Source organism: Diorhabda carinulata, unplaced genomic scaffold (assembly GCF_026250575.1).
Source record: "Diorhabda carinulata isolate Delta unplaced genomic scaffold, icDioCari1.1 Dcau_14, whole genome shotgun sequence".
Lineage (NCBI taxonomy): Eukaryota > Metazoa > Arthropoda > Insecta > Coleoptera > Chrysomelidae > Diorhabda > Diorhabda carinulata.
The window spans coordinates 1,034,412-1,050,937 of NW_026613959.1; positions in this window are offsets into that span (position 1 = coordinate 1,034,412).

The following is a 16,526-nucleotide window of genomic DNA, read 5'->3' on the forward strand; positions in this document are numbered from 1 at the left end:
TTTCAATCAACACAAAGTGACAATCGACCTCAATGGGATTCAATGGATGTTAATCGACGATATCTGACAAAGTTAGATGCAAACTCACTCAAATATATGAGGAATGTTGAAATTCGACTTCAAGTTAGGAAGAGAGACTTTGAAAATTTTCAATCCACACAAAGTGACAATCGACCTCAATGGGCTTCAATGGAAGTGAATCTACGATATCTGACAAAGTTAGTTGCAAACTTACTCAAATATATGAAAAATGTTGAAATTCGACTTCAAGTTAGGAAGATAGACTTTGAAAATTTTCAATCAACACAAAGTGACAATCGACCTCAGTGGGCTTCAATGGATGTTAACCGACGATATCTGAAAAAGTTAGTTGCAAACTCACTCAAATATATAAGAATTGATGAGATTCGTCTTCAAATTAGGAAGATAGACTTTGAAAATTTTCAATCAACACAAAGTGACAATCGACCTCAATGGGCTTCAATGGAAGTGAATCTACGATTTCTGACAAAGTTAGTTGCAAACTCACCCAAATATATAAGAATTGATGAGATTCGACTTCAAATTAGGAAGATAAACTTTGAAAATTTTCAATTAACACAAAGTGACAATCGACCTCAATGGGATTCAATGGATGTTAATCGACGATATCTGACAAAGTTAGATGCAAACTCACTCAAATATATGAGGAATGTTGAAATTCGACTTCAAGTTAGGAAGATAGACTTTGAAAATTATCAATCAACACAAAGTGACAATCGACAACGATGGGCTTCAATGGATGTTAATCGACGATATCTGACAAAGTTAGATGCAAACTCATTCAAATATATGAGAAATGTTGAAATTCGACTTCAAGTTAGGAAGATAGAGTTTGAAAATTTTCAATCAACACAAAGTGACAATCGACATCGATGGGCTTCAATGGATGTTAATCGACGATATCTGTCAAAGTTAGATGCAAACTCACTCAAATAAATGAGAAATGTTGAAATTCGACTTCAAATTAGGGAGATACACTTTGAAAATTTTCAATCAACACAAAGTGACAATCGACCTCAATGGGCTTCAATGGAAGTAAACCTACGATTTCTGACAAATTTAGTTGCAAACTCACTCAAATATATATGAATTGATGAGATTCGACTTCAAATTAGGAAGATAGACTTTGAGAATTTTCAATTAACAAAAAGTGACAATCGACCTCAATGGGCTTCAATGGAAGTGAATCGACGATATCTGACAAAGTTAGTTGCAAACTCACTCAAATATATAAGAATTGATGAGATTCGACTTCAAATTAGGGAGATACACTTTGAAAATTTTCAATTAACACAAAGTGACAATCGACCTCAATGGGCTTCAATGGAAATAAATCGACGACATCTGACAAAGTTAGATGCAAACTCACTCAAATATATGAAAAATGTTGAAATTCGACTTTAAGTTAGGAAGATAGACTTTGAAAATTTTCGATTAACACGAAGTGACAATCGACCTCAATGGGCTTCAATGGAAGTGAATCTACGATATCTGACAAAGTTAGATGCAAACTCATTCAAATATATGAGAAATGTTGAAATTCGACTTCAAGTTAGGAAGATAGACTTTGAAAATTTTCAATCAACACAAAGTGACAATCGACCTCAATGGGCTTCAATGGATGTTAACCGACGATATCTGAAAAAGTTAGTTGCAAACTCACTCAAATATATAAGAATTGATGAGATTCGACTTCAAATTAGGAAGATAGACTTCGAAAATTTTCAATCAACACAAAGTGACAATCGACCTCAATGGGCTTCAATGGATGTTAATCGACGATATCTGACAGAGTTAGTTGCAAACTTCTCAAATATATGAGAAATGTTGAAATTCGACTTCAAATTAGGAAGATAGACTTTGAGAATTTTCAATTAACACAAAGTGACAATCGACCTCAATGGGCTTCAGTGGAAGTGAATCTACGATTTCTGACAAAGTTAGTTGCAATCTCACTCAAATATATCAGAAATGTTGAAATTCGACTTCAAATTAGGAAGAGAGACTTTGAAAATTTTCAATCCACACAAAGTGACAATCGACCTCAATGGGCTTCAATGGAAGTGAATCTACGATATCTGACAAAGTTAGTTGCAAACTTACTCAAATATATGAAAAATGTTGAAATTCGACTTCAAGTTAGGAAGATAGACTTTGAAAATTTTCAATCAACACAAAGTGACAATCGACCTCAGTGGGCTTCAATGGATGTTAACCGACGATATCTGAAAAAGTTAGTTGCAAACTCACTCAAATATATAAGAATTGATGAGATTCGTCTTCAAATTAGGAAGATAGACTTTGAAAATTTTCAATCAACACAAAGTGACAATCGACCTCAATGGGCTTCAATGGAAGTGAATCTACGATTTCTGACAAAGTTAGTTGCAAACTCACCCAAATATATAAGAATTGATGAGATTCGACTTCAAATTAGGAAGATAAACTTTGAAAATTTTCAATTAACACAAAGTGACAATCGACCTCAATGGGATTCAATGGATGTTAATCGACGATATCTGACAAAGTTAGATGCAAACTCACTCAAATATATGAGGAATGTTGAAATTCGACTTCAAGTTAGGAAGATAGACTTTGAAAATTATCAATCAACACAAAGTGACAATCGACAACGATGGGCTTCAATGGATGTTAATCGACGATATCTGACAAAGTTAGATGCAAACTCATTCAAATATATGAGAAATGTTGAAATTCGACTTCAAGTTAGGAAGATAGAGTTTGAAAATTTTCAATCAACACAAAGTGACAATCGACATCGATGGGCTTCAATGGATGTTAATCGACGATATCTGTCAAAGTTAGATGCAAACTCACTCAAATAAATGAGAAATGTTGAAATTCGACTTCAAATTAGGGAGATACACTTTGAAAATTTTCAATCAACACAAAGTGACAATCGACCTCAATGGGCTTCAATGGAAGTAAACCTACGATTTCTGACAAATTTAGTTGCAAACTCACTCAAATATATATGAATTGATGAGATTCGACTTCAAATTAGGAAGATAGACTTTGAGAATTTTCAATTAACAAAAAGTGACAATCGACCTCAATGGGCTTCAATGGAAGTGAATCTACGATTTCTGACAAAGTTAGTTGCAAACTCACTCAAATATATAAGAATTGATGAGATTCGACTTCAAATTAGGGAGATACACTTTGAAAATTTTCAATTAACACAAAGTGACAATCGACCTCAATGGGCTTCAATGGAAATAAATCGACGACATCTGACAAAGTTAGATGCAAACTCACTCAAATATATGAAAAATGTTGAAATTCGACTTTAAGTTAGGAAGATAGACTTTGAAAATTTTCGATTAACACGAAGTGACAATCGACCTCAATGGGCTTCAATGGAAGTGAATCTACGATATCTGACAAAGTTAGATGCAAACTCATTCAAATATATGAGAAATGTTGAAATTCGACTTCAAGTTAGGAAGATAGACTTTGAAAATTTTCAATCAACACAAAGTGACAATCGACCTCAATGGGCTTCAATGGATGTTAACCGACGATATCTGAAAAAGTTAGTTGCAAACTCACTCAAATATATAAGAATTGATGAGATTCGACTTCAAATTAGGAAGATAGACTTCGAAAATTTTCAATCAACACAAAGTGACAATCGACCTCAATGGGCTTCAATGGATGTTAATCGACGATATCTGACAGAGTTAGTTGCAAACTTCTCAAATGTATGAGAAATGTTGAAATTCGACTTCAAATTAGGAAGATAGACTTTGAGAATTTTCAATTAACACAAAGTGACAATCGACCTCAATGGGCTTCAGTGGAAGTGAATCTACGATTTCTGACAAAGTTAGTTGCAATCTCACTCAAATATATCAGAAATGTTGAAATTCGACTTCAAATTAGGAAGAGAGACTTTGAAAATTTTCAATCCACACAAAGTGACAATCGACCTCAATGGGCTTCAATGGAAGTGAATCTACGATATCTGACAAAGTTAGTTGCAAACTTACTCAAATATATGAAAAATGTTGAAATTCGACTTCAAGTTAGGAAGATAGACTTTGAAAATTTTCAATCAACACAAAGTGACAATCGACCTCAGTGGGCTTCAATGGATGTTAACCGACGATATCTGAAAAAGTTAGTTGCAAACTCACTCAAATATATAAGAATTGATGAGATTCGTCTTCAAATTAGGAAGATAGACTTTGAAAATTTTCAATCAACACAAAGTGACAATCGACCTCAATGGGCTTCAATGGAAGTGAATCTACGATTTCTGACAAAGTTAGTTCCAAACTCACCCAAATATATAAGAATTGATGAGATTCGACTTCAAATTAGGAAGATAAACTTTGAAAATTTTCAATTAACACAAAGTGACAATCGACCTCAATGGGATTCAATGGATGTTAATCGACGATATCTGACAAAGTTAGATGCAAACTCACTCAAATATATGAGGAATGTTGAAATTCGACTTCAAGTTAGGAAGATAGACTTTGAAAATTATCAATCAACACAAAGTGACAATCGACAACGATGGGCTTCAATGGATGTTAATCGACGATATCTGACAAAGTTAGATGCAAACTCATTCAAATATATGAGAAATGTTGAAATTCGACTTCAAGTTAGGAAGATAGAGTTTGAAAATTTTCAATCAACACAAAGTGACAATCGACATCGATGGGCTTCAATGGATGTTAATCGACGATATCTGTCAAAGTTAGATGCAAACTCACTCAAATAAATGAGAAATGTTGAAATTCGACTTCAAATTAGGGAGATACACTTTGAAAATTTTCAATCAACACAAAGTGACAATCGACCTCAATGGGCTTCAATGGAAGTAAACCTACGATTTCTGACAAATTTAGTTGCAAACTCACTCAAATATATATGAATTGATGAGATTCGACTTCAAATTAGGAAGATAGACTTTGAGAATTTTCAATTAACAAAAAGTGACAATCGACCTCAATGGGCTTCAATGGAAGTGAATCTACGATTTCTGACAAAGTTAGTTGCAAACTCACTCAAATATATAAGAATTGATGAGATTCGACTTCAAATTAGGGAGATACACTTTGAAAATTTTCAATTAACACAAAGTGACAATCGACCTCAATGGGCTTCAATGGAAATAAATCGACGACATCTGACAAAGTTAGATGCAAACTCACTCAAATATATGAAAAATGTTGAAATTCGACTTTAAGTTAGGAAGATAGACTTTGAAAATTTTCGATTAACACGAAGTGACAATCGACCTCAATGGTCTTCAATGGAAGTGAATCTACGATATCTGACAAAGTTAGATGCAAACTCATTCAAATATATGAGAAATGTTGAAATTCGACTTCAAGTTAGGAAGATAGACTTTGAAAATTTTCAATCAACACAAAGTGACAATCGACCTCAATGGGCTTCAATGGATGTTAACCGACGATATCTGAAAAAGTTAGTTGCAAACTCACTCAAATATATAAGAATTGATGAGATTCGACTTCAAATTAGGAAGATAGACTTCGAAAATTTTCAATCAACACAAAGTGACAATCGACCTCAATGGGCTTCAATGGATGTTAATCGACGATATCTGACAGAGTTAGTTGCAAACTTCTCAAATATATGAGAAATGTTGAAATTCGACTTCAAATTAGGAAGATAGACTTTGAGAATTTTCAATTAACACAAAGTGACAATCGACCTCAATGGGCTTCAGTGGAAGTGAATCTACGATTTCTGACAAAGTTAGTTGCAATCTCACTCAAATATATCAGAAATGTTGAAATTCGACTTCAAATTAGGAAGAGAGACTTTGAAAATTTTCAATCCACACAAAGTGACAATCGACCTCAATGGGCTTCAATGGAAGTGAATCTACGATATCTGACAAAGTTAGTTGCAAACTTACTCAAATATATGAAAAATGTTGAAATTCGACTTCAAGTTAGGAAGATAGACTTTGAAAATTTTCAATCAACACAAAGTGACAATCGACCTCAGTGGGCTTCAATGGATGTTAACCGACGATATCTGAAAAAGTTAGTTGCAAACTCACTCAAATATATAAGAATTGATGAGATTCGTCTTCAAATTAGGAAGATAGACTTTGAAAATTTTCAATCAACACAAAGTGACAATCGACCTCAATGGGCTTCAATGGAAGTGAATCTACGATTTCTGACAAAGTTAGTTGCAAACTCACCCAAATATATAAGAATTGATGAGATTCGACTTCAAATTAGGAAGATAAACTTTGAAAATTTTCAATTAACACAAAGTGACAATCGACCTCAATGGGATTCAATGGATGTTAATCGACGATATCTGACAAAGTTAGATGCAAACTCACTCAAATATATGAGGAATGTTGAAATTCGACTTCAAGTTAGGAAGATAGACTTTGAAAATTATCAATCAACACAAAGTGACAATCGACAACGATGGGCTTCAATGGATGTTAATCGACGATATCTGACAAAGTTAGATGCAAACTCATTCAAATATATGAGAAATGTTGAAATTCGACTTCAAGTTAGGAAGATAGAGTTTGAAAATTTTCAATCAACACAAAGTGACAATCGACATCGATGGGCTTCAATGGATGTTAATCGACGATATCTGTCAAAGTTAGATGCAAACTCACTCAAATAAATGAGAAATGTTGAAATTCGACTTCAAATTAGGGAGATACACTTTGAAAATTTTCAATCAACACAAAGTGACAATCGACCTCAATGGGCTTCAATGGAAGTGAATCTACGATATCTGACAAAGTTAGTTGCAAACTTACTCAAATATATGAAAAAAGTTGAAATTCGACTTCAAGTTAGGAAGATAGACTTTGAAAATTTTCAATCAACACAAAGTGACAATCGACCTCAGTGGGCTTCAATGGATGTTAACCGACGATATCTGAAAAAGTTAGTTGCAAACTCACTCAAATATATAAGAATTGATGAGATTCGTCTTCAAATTAGGAAGATAGACTTTGAAAATTTTCAATTAACACAAAGTGACAATCGACCTCAATGGGATTCAATGGATGTTAATCGACGATATCTGACAAAGTTAGATGCAAACTCACTCAAATATATGAGGAATGTTGAAATTCGACTTCAAGTTAGGAAGATAGACTTTGAAAATTATCAATCAACACAAAGTGACAATCGACAACGATGGGCTTCAATGGATGTTAATCGACGATATCTGACAAAGTTAGATGCAAACTCATTCAAATATATGAGAAATGTTGAAATTCGACTTCAAGTTAGGAAGATAGAGTTTGAAAATTTTCAATCAACACAAAGTGACAATCGACATCGATGGGCTTCAATGGATGTTAATCGACGATATCTGTCAAAGTTAGATGCAAACTCACTCAAATAAATGAGAAATGTTGAAATTCGACTTCAAATTAGGGAGATACACTTTGAAAATTTTCAATCAACACAAAGTGACAATCGACCTCAATGGGCTTCAATGGAAGTAAACCTACGATTTCTGACAAATTTAGTTGCAAACTCACTCAAATATATATGAATTGATGAGATTCGACTTCAAATTAGGAAGATAGACTTTGAGAATTTTCAATTAACACAAAGTGACAATCGACCTCAATGGGCTTCAATGGAAGTGAATCTACGATTTCTGACAAAGTTAGTTGCAAACTCACTCAAATATATAAGAATTGATGAGATTCGACTTCAAATTAGGGAGATACACTTTGAAAATTTTCAATTAACACAAAGTGACAATCGACCTCAATGGGCTTCAATGGAAATAAATCGACGACATCTGACAAAGTTAGATGCAAACTCACTCAAATATATGAAAAATGTTGAAATTCGACTTTAAGTTAGGAAGATAGACTTTGAAAATTTTCGATTAACACGAAGTGACAATCGACCTCAATGGGCTTCAGTGGAAGTGAATCTACGATTTCTGACAAAGTTAGATGCAAACTCATTCAAATATATGAGAAATGTTGAAATTCGACTTCAAGTTAGGAAGATAGACTTTGAAAATTTTCAATCAACACAAAGTGACAATCGACCTCAATGGGCTTCAATGGATGTTAACCGACGATATCTGAAAAAGTTAGTTGCAAACTCACTCAAATATATAAGAACTGATGAGATTCGACTTCAAATTCGGAAGATAGACTTTGAAAATTTTCAATCAACACAAAGTGACAATCGACCTCAATGGGCTTCAATGGATGTTAATCGACGATATCTGACAGAGTTAGTTGCAAACTTCTCAAATATATGAGAAATGTTGAAATTCGACTTCAAATTAGGAAGATAGACTTTGAGAATTTTCAATTAACACAAAGTGACAATCGACCTCAATGGGCTTCAGTGGAAGTGAATCTACGATTTCTGACAAAGTTAGTTGCAATCTCACTCAAATATATCAGAAATGTTGAAATTCGACTTTAAATTAGGAAGATAGACTTAGAAAATTTTCACTCAACACAAAGTGACAATCGACCTCAATGGGCTTCAATGGATGTTAACCGACGATATCTGAAAAAGTTAGTTGCAAACTCACTCAAATATATAAGAATTGATGAGATTCGACTCCAAATTAGGAAGATAGACTTTGAAAATTTTCAATCAACACAAAGTGACAATCGACCTCAATGTGCTTCAATGGATGTTAACCGACGATATCTGACAAAGTTAGATGCAAACTCACTCAAATATATAAGAATTGATGAGATTCGACTTCAAATTAGGAAGATAGACTTTGAAAATTTTCAATCAACACAAAGTGACAATCGACCTCAATGGGCTTCAATGGATGTTAATCGACGATATCTGACAAAGTTAGTTGCAAACTTCTCAAATATATGAGAAATGTTGAAATTCGACTTCAAATTAGGAAGATAGACTTTGAGAATTTTCAATTAACACAAAGTGACAATCGACCTCAATGGGCTTCAGTGGAAGTGAATCTACGATTTCTGACAAAGTTAGTTGCAATCTCACTCAAATATATCAGAAATGTTGAAATTCGACTTCAAATTAGGAAGAGAGACTTTGAAAATTTTCAATCCACACAAAGTGACAATCGACCTCAATGGGCTTCAATGGAAGTGAATCTACGATATCTGACAAAGTTAGTTGCAAACTTACTCAAATATATGAAAAATGTTGAAATTCGACTTCAAGTTAGGAAGATAGACTTTGAAAATTTTCAATCAACACAAAGTGACAATCGACCTCAGTGGGCTTCAATGGATGTTAACCGACGATATCTGAAAAAGTTAGTTGCAAACTCACTCAAATATATAAGAATTGATGAGATTCGTCTTCAAATTAGGAAGATAGACTTTGAAAATTTTCAATCAACACAAAGTGACAATCGACCTCAATGGGCTTCAATGGAAGTGAATCTACGATTTCTGACAAAGTTAGTTCCAAACTCACCCAAATATATAAGAATTGATGAGATTCGACTTCAAATTAGGAAGATAAACTTTGAAAATTTTCAATTAACACAAAGTGACAATCGACCTCAATGGGATTCAATGGATGTTAATCGACGATATCTGACAAAGTTAGATGCAAACTCACTCAAATATATGAGGAATGTTGAAATTCGACTTCAAGTTAGGAAGATAGACTTTGAAAATTATCAATCAACACAAAGTGACAATCGACAACGATGGGCTTCAATGGATGTTAATCGACGATATCTGACAAAGTTAGATGCAAACTCATTCAAATATATGAGAAATGTTGAAATTCGACTTCAAGTTAGGAAGATAGAGTTTGAAAATTTTCAATCAACACAAAGTGACAATCGACATCGATGGGCTTCAATGGATGTTAATCGACGATATCTGTCAAAGTTAGATGCAAACTCACTCAAATAAATGAGAAATGTTGAAATTCGACTTCAAATTAGGGAGATACACTTTGAAAATTTTCAATCAACACAAAGTGACAATCGACCTCAATGGGCTTCAATGGAAGTAAACCTACGATTTCTGACAAATTTAGTTGCAAACTCACTCAAATATATATGAATTGATGAGATTCGACTTCAAATTAGGAAGATAGACTTTGAGAATTTTCAATTAACAAAAAGTGACAATCGACCTCAATGGGCTTCAATGGAAGTGAATCTACGATTTCTGACAAAGTTAGTTGCAAACTCACTCAAATATATAAGAATTGATGAGATTCGACTTCAAATTAGGGAGATACACTTTGAAAATTTTCAATTAACACAAAGTGACAATCGACCTCAATGGGCTTCAATGGAAATAAATCGACGACATCTGACAAAGTTAGATGCAAACTCACTCAAATATATGAAAAATGTTGAAATTCGACTTTAAGTTAGGAAGATAGACTTTGAAAATTTTCGATTAACACGAAGTGACAATCGACCTCAATGGTCTTCAATGGAAGTGAATCTACGATATCTGACAAAGTTAGATGCAAACTCATTCAAATATATGAGAAATGTTGAAATTCGACTTCAAGTTAGGAAGATAGACTTTGAAAATTTTCAATCAACACAAAGTGACAATCGACCTCAATGGGCTTCAATGGATGTTAACCGACGATATCTGAAAAAGTTAGTTGCAAACTCACTCAAATATATAAGAATTGATGAGATTCGACTTCAAATTAGGAAGATAGACTTCGAAAATTTTCAATCAACACAAAGTGACAATCGACCTCAATGGGCTTCAATGGATGTTAATCGACGATATCTGACAGAGTTAGTTGCAAACTTCTCAAATATATGAGAAATGTTGAAATTCGACTTCAAATTAGGAAGATAGACTTTGAGAATTTTCAATTAACACAAAGTGACAATCGACCTCAATGGGCTTCAGTGGAAGTGAATCTACGATTTCTGACAAAGTTAGTTGCAATCTCACTCAAATATATCAGAAATGTTGAAATTCGACTTCAAATTAGGAAGAGAGACTTTGAAAATTTTCAATCCACACAAAGTGACAATCGACCTCAATGGGCTTCAATGGAAGTGAATCTACGATATCTGACAAAGTTAGTTGCAAACTTACTCAAATATATGAAAAATGTTGAAATTCGACTTCAAGTTAGGAAGATAGACTTTGAAAATTTTCAATCAACACAAAGTGACAATCGACCTCAGTGGGCTTCAATGGATGTTAACCGACGATATCTGAAAAAGTTAGTTGCAAACTCACTCAAATATATAAGAATTGATGAGATTCGTCTTCAAATTAGGAAGATAGACTTTGAAAATTTTCAATCAACACAAAGTGACAATCGACCTCAATGGGCTTCAATGGAAGTGAATCTACGATTTCTGACAAAGTTAGTTGCAAACTCACCCAAATATATAAGAATTGATGAGATTCGACTTCAAATTAGGAAGATAAACTTTGAAAATTTTCAATTAACACAAAGTGACAATCGACCTCAATGGGATTCAATGGATGTTAATCGACGATATCTGACAAAGTTAGATGCAAACTCACTCAAATATATGAGGAATGTTGAAATTCGACTTCAAGTTAGGAAGATAGACTTTGAAAATTATCAATCAACACAAAGTGACAATCGACAACGATGGGCTTCAATGGATGTTAATCGACGATATCTGACAAAGTTAGATGCAAACTCATTCAAATATATGAGAAATGTTGAAATTCGACTTCAAGTTAGGAAGATAGAGTTTGAAAATTTTCAATCAACACAAAGTGACAATCGACATCGATGGGCTTCAATGGATGTTAATCGACGATATCTGTCAAAGTTAGATGCAAACTCACTCAAATAAATGAGAAATGTTGAAATTCGACTTCAAATTAGGGAGATACACTTTGAAAATTTTCAATCAACACAAAGTGACAATCGACCTCAATGGGCTTCAATGGAAGTGAATCTACGATATCTGACAAAGTTAGTTGCAAACTTACTCAAATATATGAAAAAAGTTGAAATTCGACTTCAAGTTAGGAAGATAGACTTTGAAAATTTTCAATCAACACAAAGTGACAATCGACCTCAGTGGGCTTCAATGGATGTTAACCGACGATATCTGAAAAAGTTAGTTGCAAACTCACTCAAATATATAAGAATTGATGAGATTCGTCTTCAAATTAGGAAGATAGACTTTGAAAATTTTCAATTAACACAAAGTGACAATCGACCTCAATGGGATTCAATGGATGTTAATCGACGATATCTGACAAAGTTAGATGCAAACTCACTCAAATATATGAGGAATGTTGAAATTCGACTTCAAGTTAGGAAGATAGACTTTGAAAATTATCAATCAACACAAAGTGACAATCGACAACGATGGGCTTCAATGGATGTTAATCGACGATATCTGACAAAGTTAGATGCAAACTCATTCAAATATATGAGAAATGTTGAAATTCGACTTCAAGTTAGGAAGATAGAGTTTGAAAATTTTCAATCAACACAAAGTGACAATCGACATCGATGGGCTTCAATGGATGTTAATCGACGATATCTGTCAAAGTTAGATGCAAACTCACTCAAATAAATGAGAAATGTTGAAATTCGACTTCAAATTAGGGAGATACACTTTGAAAATTTTCAATCAACACAAAGTGACAATCGACCTCAATGGGCTTCAATGGAAGTAAACCTACGATTTCTGACAAATTTAGTTGCAAACTCACTCAAATATATATGAATTGATGAGATTCGACTTCAAATTAGGAAGATAGACTTTGAGAATTTTCAATTAACACAAAGTGACAATCGACCTCAATGGGCTTCAATGGAAGTGAATCTACGATTTCTGACAAAGTTAGTTGCAAACTCACTCAAATATATAAGAATTGATGAGATTCGACTTCAAATTAGGGAGATACACTTTGAAAATTTTCAATTAACACAAAGTGACAATCGACCTCAATGGGCTTCAATGGAAATAAATCGACGACATCTGACAAAGTTAGATGCAAACTCACTCAAATATATGAAAAATGTTGAAATTCGACTTTAAGTTAGGAAGATAGACTTTGAAAATTTTCGATTAACACGAAGTGACAATCGACCTCAATGGGCTTCAGTGGAAGTGAATCTACGATTTCTGACAAAGTTAGATGCAAACTCATTCAAATATATGAGAAATGTTGAAATTCGACTTCAAGTTAGGAAGATAGACTTTGAAAATTTTCAATCAACACAAAGTGACAATCGACCTCAATGGGCTTCAATGGATGTTAACCGACGATATCTGAAAAAGTTAGTTGCAAACTCACTCAAATATATAAGAACTGATGAGATTCGACTTCAAATTCGGAAGATAGACTTTGAAAATTTTCAATCAACACAAAGTGACAATCGACCTCAATGGGCTTCAATGGATGTTAATCGACGATATCTGACAGAGTTAGTTGCAAACTTCTCAAATATATGAGAAATGTTGAAATTCGACTTCAAATTAGGAAGATAGACTTTGAGAATTTTCAATTAACACAAAGTGACAATCGACCTCAATGGGCTTCAGTGGAAGTGAATCTACGATTTCTGACAAAGTTAGTTGCAATCTCACTCAAATATATCAGAAATGTTGAAATTCGACTTTAAATTAGGAAGATAGACTTAGAAAATTTTCACTCAACACAAAGTGACAATCGACCTCAATGGGCTTCAATGGATGTTAACCGACGATATCTGAAAAAGTTAGTTGCAAACTCACTCAAATATATAAGAATTGATGAGATTCGACTCCAAATTAGGAAGATAGACTTTGAAAATTTTCAATCAACACAAAGTGACAATCGACCTCAATGTGCTTCAATGGATGTTAACCGACGATATCTGACAAAGTTAGATGCAAACTCACTCAAATATATAAGAATTGATGAGATTCGACTTCAAATTAGGAAGATAGACTTTGAAAATTTTCAATCAACACAAAGTGACAATCGACCTCAATGGGCTTCAATGGATGTTAATCGACGATATCTGACAAAGTTAGTTGCAAACTTCTCAAATATATGAGAAATGTTGAAATTCGACTTCAAATTAGGAAGATAGACTTTGAGAATTTTCAATTAACACAAAGTGACAATCGACCTCAATGGGCTTCAGTGGAAGTGAATCTACGATTTCTGACAAAGTTAGTTGCAATCTCACTCAAATATATGAGAAATGTTGAAATTTGACTTCAAGTTAGGAAGATAGACTTTGAAAATTTTCAGTTAACACAAAGTGACAATCGACCTCAATGGGCTTCAATGGAAGTGAATCTACGATATCTGACAAAGTTAGTTGCAAACTTACTCAAATATATGAAAAATGTTGAAATTCGACTTCAAGTTAGGAAGATAGACTTTGAAAATTTTCAATCAACACAAAGTGACAATCGACCTCAATGGGCTTCAATGGATGTTAACCGACGATATCTGAAAAAGTTAGTTGCAAACTCACTCAAATATATAAGAATTGATGAGATTCGTCTTCAAATTAGGAAGATAGACTTTGAAAATTTTCAATCAACACAAAGTGACAATCGACCTCAATGGGATTCAATGGATGTTAATCGACGATATCTGACAAAGTTAGATGCAAACTCACTCAAATATATGAGGAATGTTGAAATTCGACTTCAAGTTAGGAAGAGAGACTTTGAAAATTTTCAATCCACACAAAGTGACAATCGACCTCAATGGGCTTCAATGGAAGTGAATCTACGATATCTGACAAAGTTAGTTGCAAACTTACTCAAATATATGAAAAATGTTGAAATTCGACTTCAAGTTAGGAAGATAGACTGAAAATTTTCAATCAACACAAAGTGACAATTGACCTCAGTGGGCTTCAATGGATGTTAACCGACGATATCTGAAAAAGTTAGTTGCAAACTCACTCAAATATATAAGAATTGATGAGATTCGTCTTCAAATTAGGAAGATAGACTTTGAAAATTTTCAATCAACACAAAGTGACAATCGACCTCAATGGGCTTCAATGGATGTTAATCGACGATATCTGACAAAGTTAGTTGCAAACTTCTCAAATATATGAGAAATGTTGAAATTCGACTTCAAATTAGGAAGAGAGACTTTGAAAATTTTCAATCCACACAAAGTGACAATCGACCTCAATGGGCTTCAATGGAAGGGAATCTACGATTTCTGACAAAGTTAGTTGCAAACTCACCCAAATATATAAGAATTGATGAGATTCGACTTCAAATTAGGAAGATAAACTTTGAAAATTTTCAATTAACACAAAGTGACAATCGACCTCAATGGGATTCAATGGATGTTAATCGACGATATCTGACAAAGTTAGATGCAAACTCACTCAAATATATGAGGAATGTTGAAATTCGACTTCAAGTTAGGAAGATAGACTTTGAAAATTATCAATCAACACAAAGTGATAATCGACCTCAATGGGCTTCTGTGAAGAATGTGTCCGTTAGGGTGAAAAGGGGGACATGATCTAGCTATTCGCTAGAATAATGGAAGTTCAAAAATCTCTCACACGTATATTGATAACGTTACATGTCTGTACTGGACAACGATCATAGTTATAATAATAATAATAAGCCGTCGACCCGGATGGATCGAACCAACCAAAATTGCTTACATATTAACTTACATTTCCTATCAATATGCTGACATCTGAAGTAAGGTACCATGCACATTGAAACAGGAAATTATCTTGCAATTATAACAGGCAGTTCAATGTCCATTGCACCTCTTCGGTAAGAGAAAAAAAAATTTTTTTGTTACTGAATACATACATAAAAATTAATAATTAATGAAAAAAAAATTTTTTTTTTTAACAATAATACAACTTAACCCTATTTTTATGAACTTCTACAATTTTGTTATCTATCTTAACTACAATATTTGGATCTTTGATATCGACCACTACATATGGACCTTTAAATATTGGCTCAGTTTTAGAACCAGCTGAATTGCGTAATAAAATCCTATCTCCTATTTTGTAATCAAAAGAATTACAACCCTTATCGTAATTTTGTTTTCGTTTAATTTTTGACTTTATTAAATTTTTTCTCGCATCTTCGCAAGCAGTTTGTAATTGAAATTTTAATTCATTTGGATAATCATCAAAATTGTAAATTGGATCAATTCCATTAGACAGATTTGACGGTTGGTGGCAACTTTTCCCAAAAACTAACTCGTATGGTGTGTATTTCGTTTCTGTGTGAACAGTATTATTATACGAAAAGCACCAGTATGGTACCCACGTGCTCCACGTATTTGGATGCTTTCCCGCGTGGATTCGCAAATATGCACCTAGATGTTTATGAGAATTTTCGAGCGCACCTAATGTTTGATGATGATAAGCTGTTGCGTTTAAATGCTTGATTTTAAGTAATTCACATGAATTTTTGAATACCGACGACATAAATTCTGTACCCTGATCGGTTACGACTTCTTTAGGAATCCCGTAACGCAAAATAAAATTATTCACAAAAGATTTCGATACGGT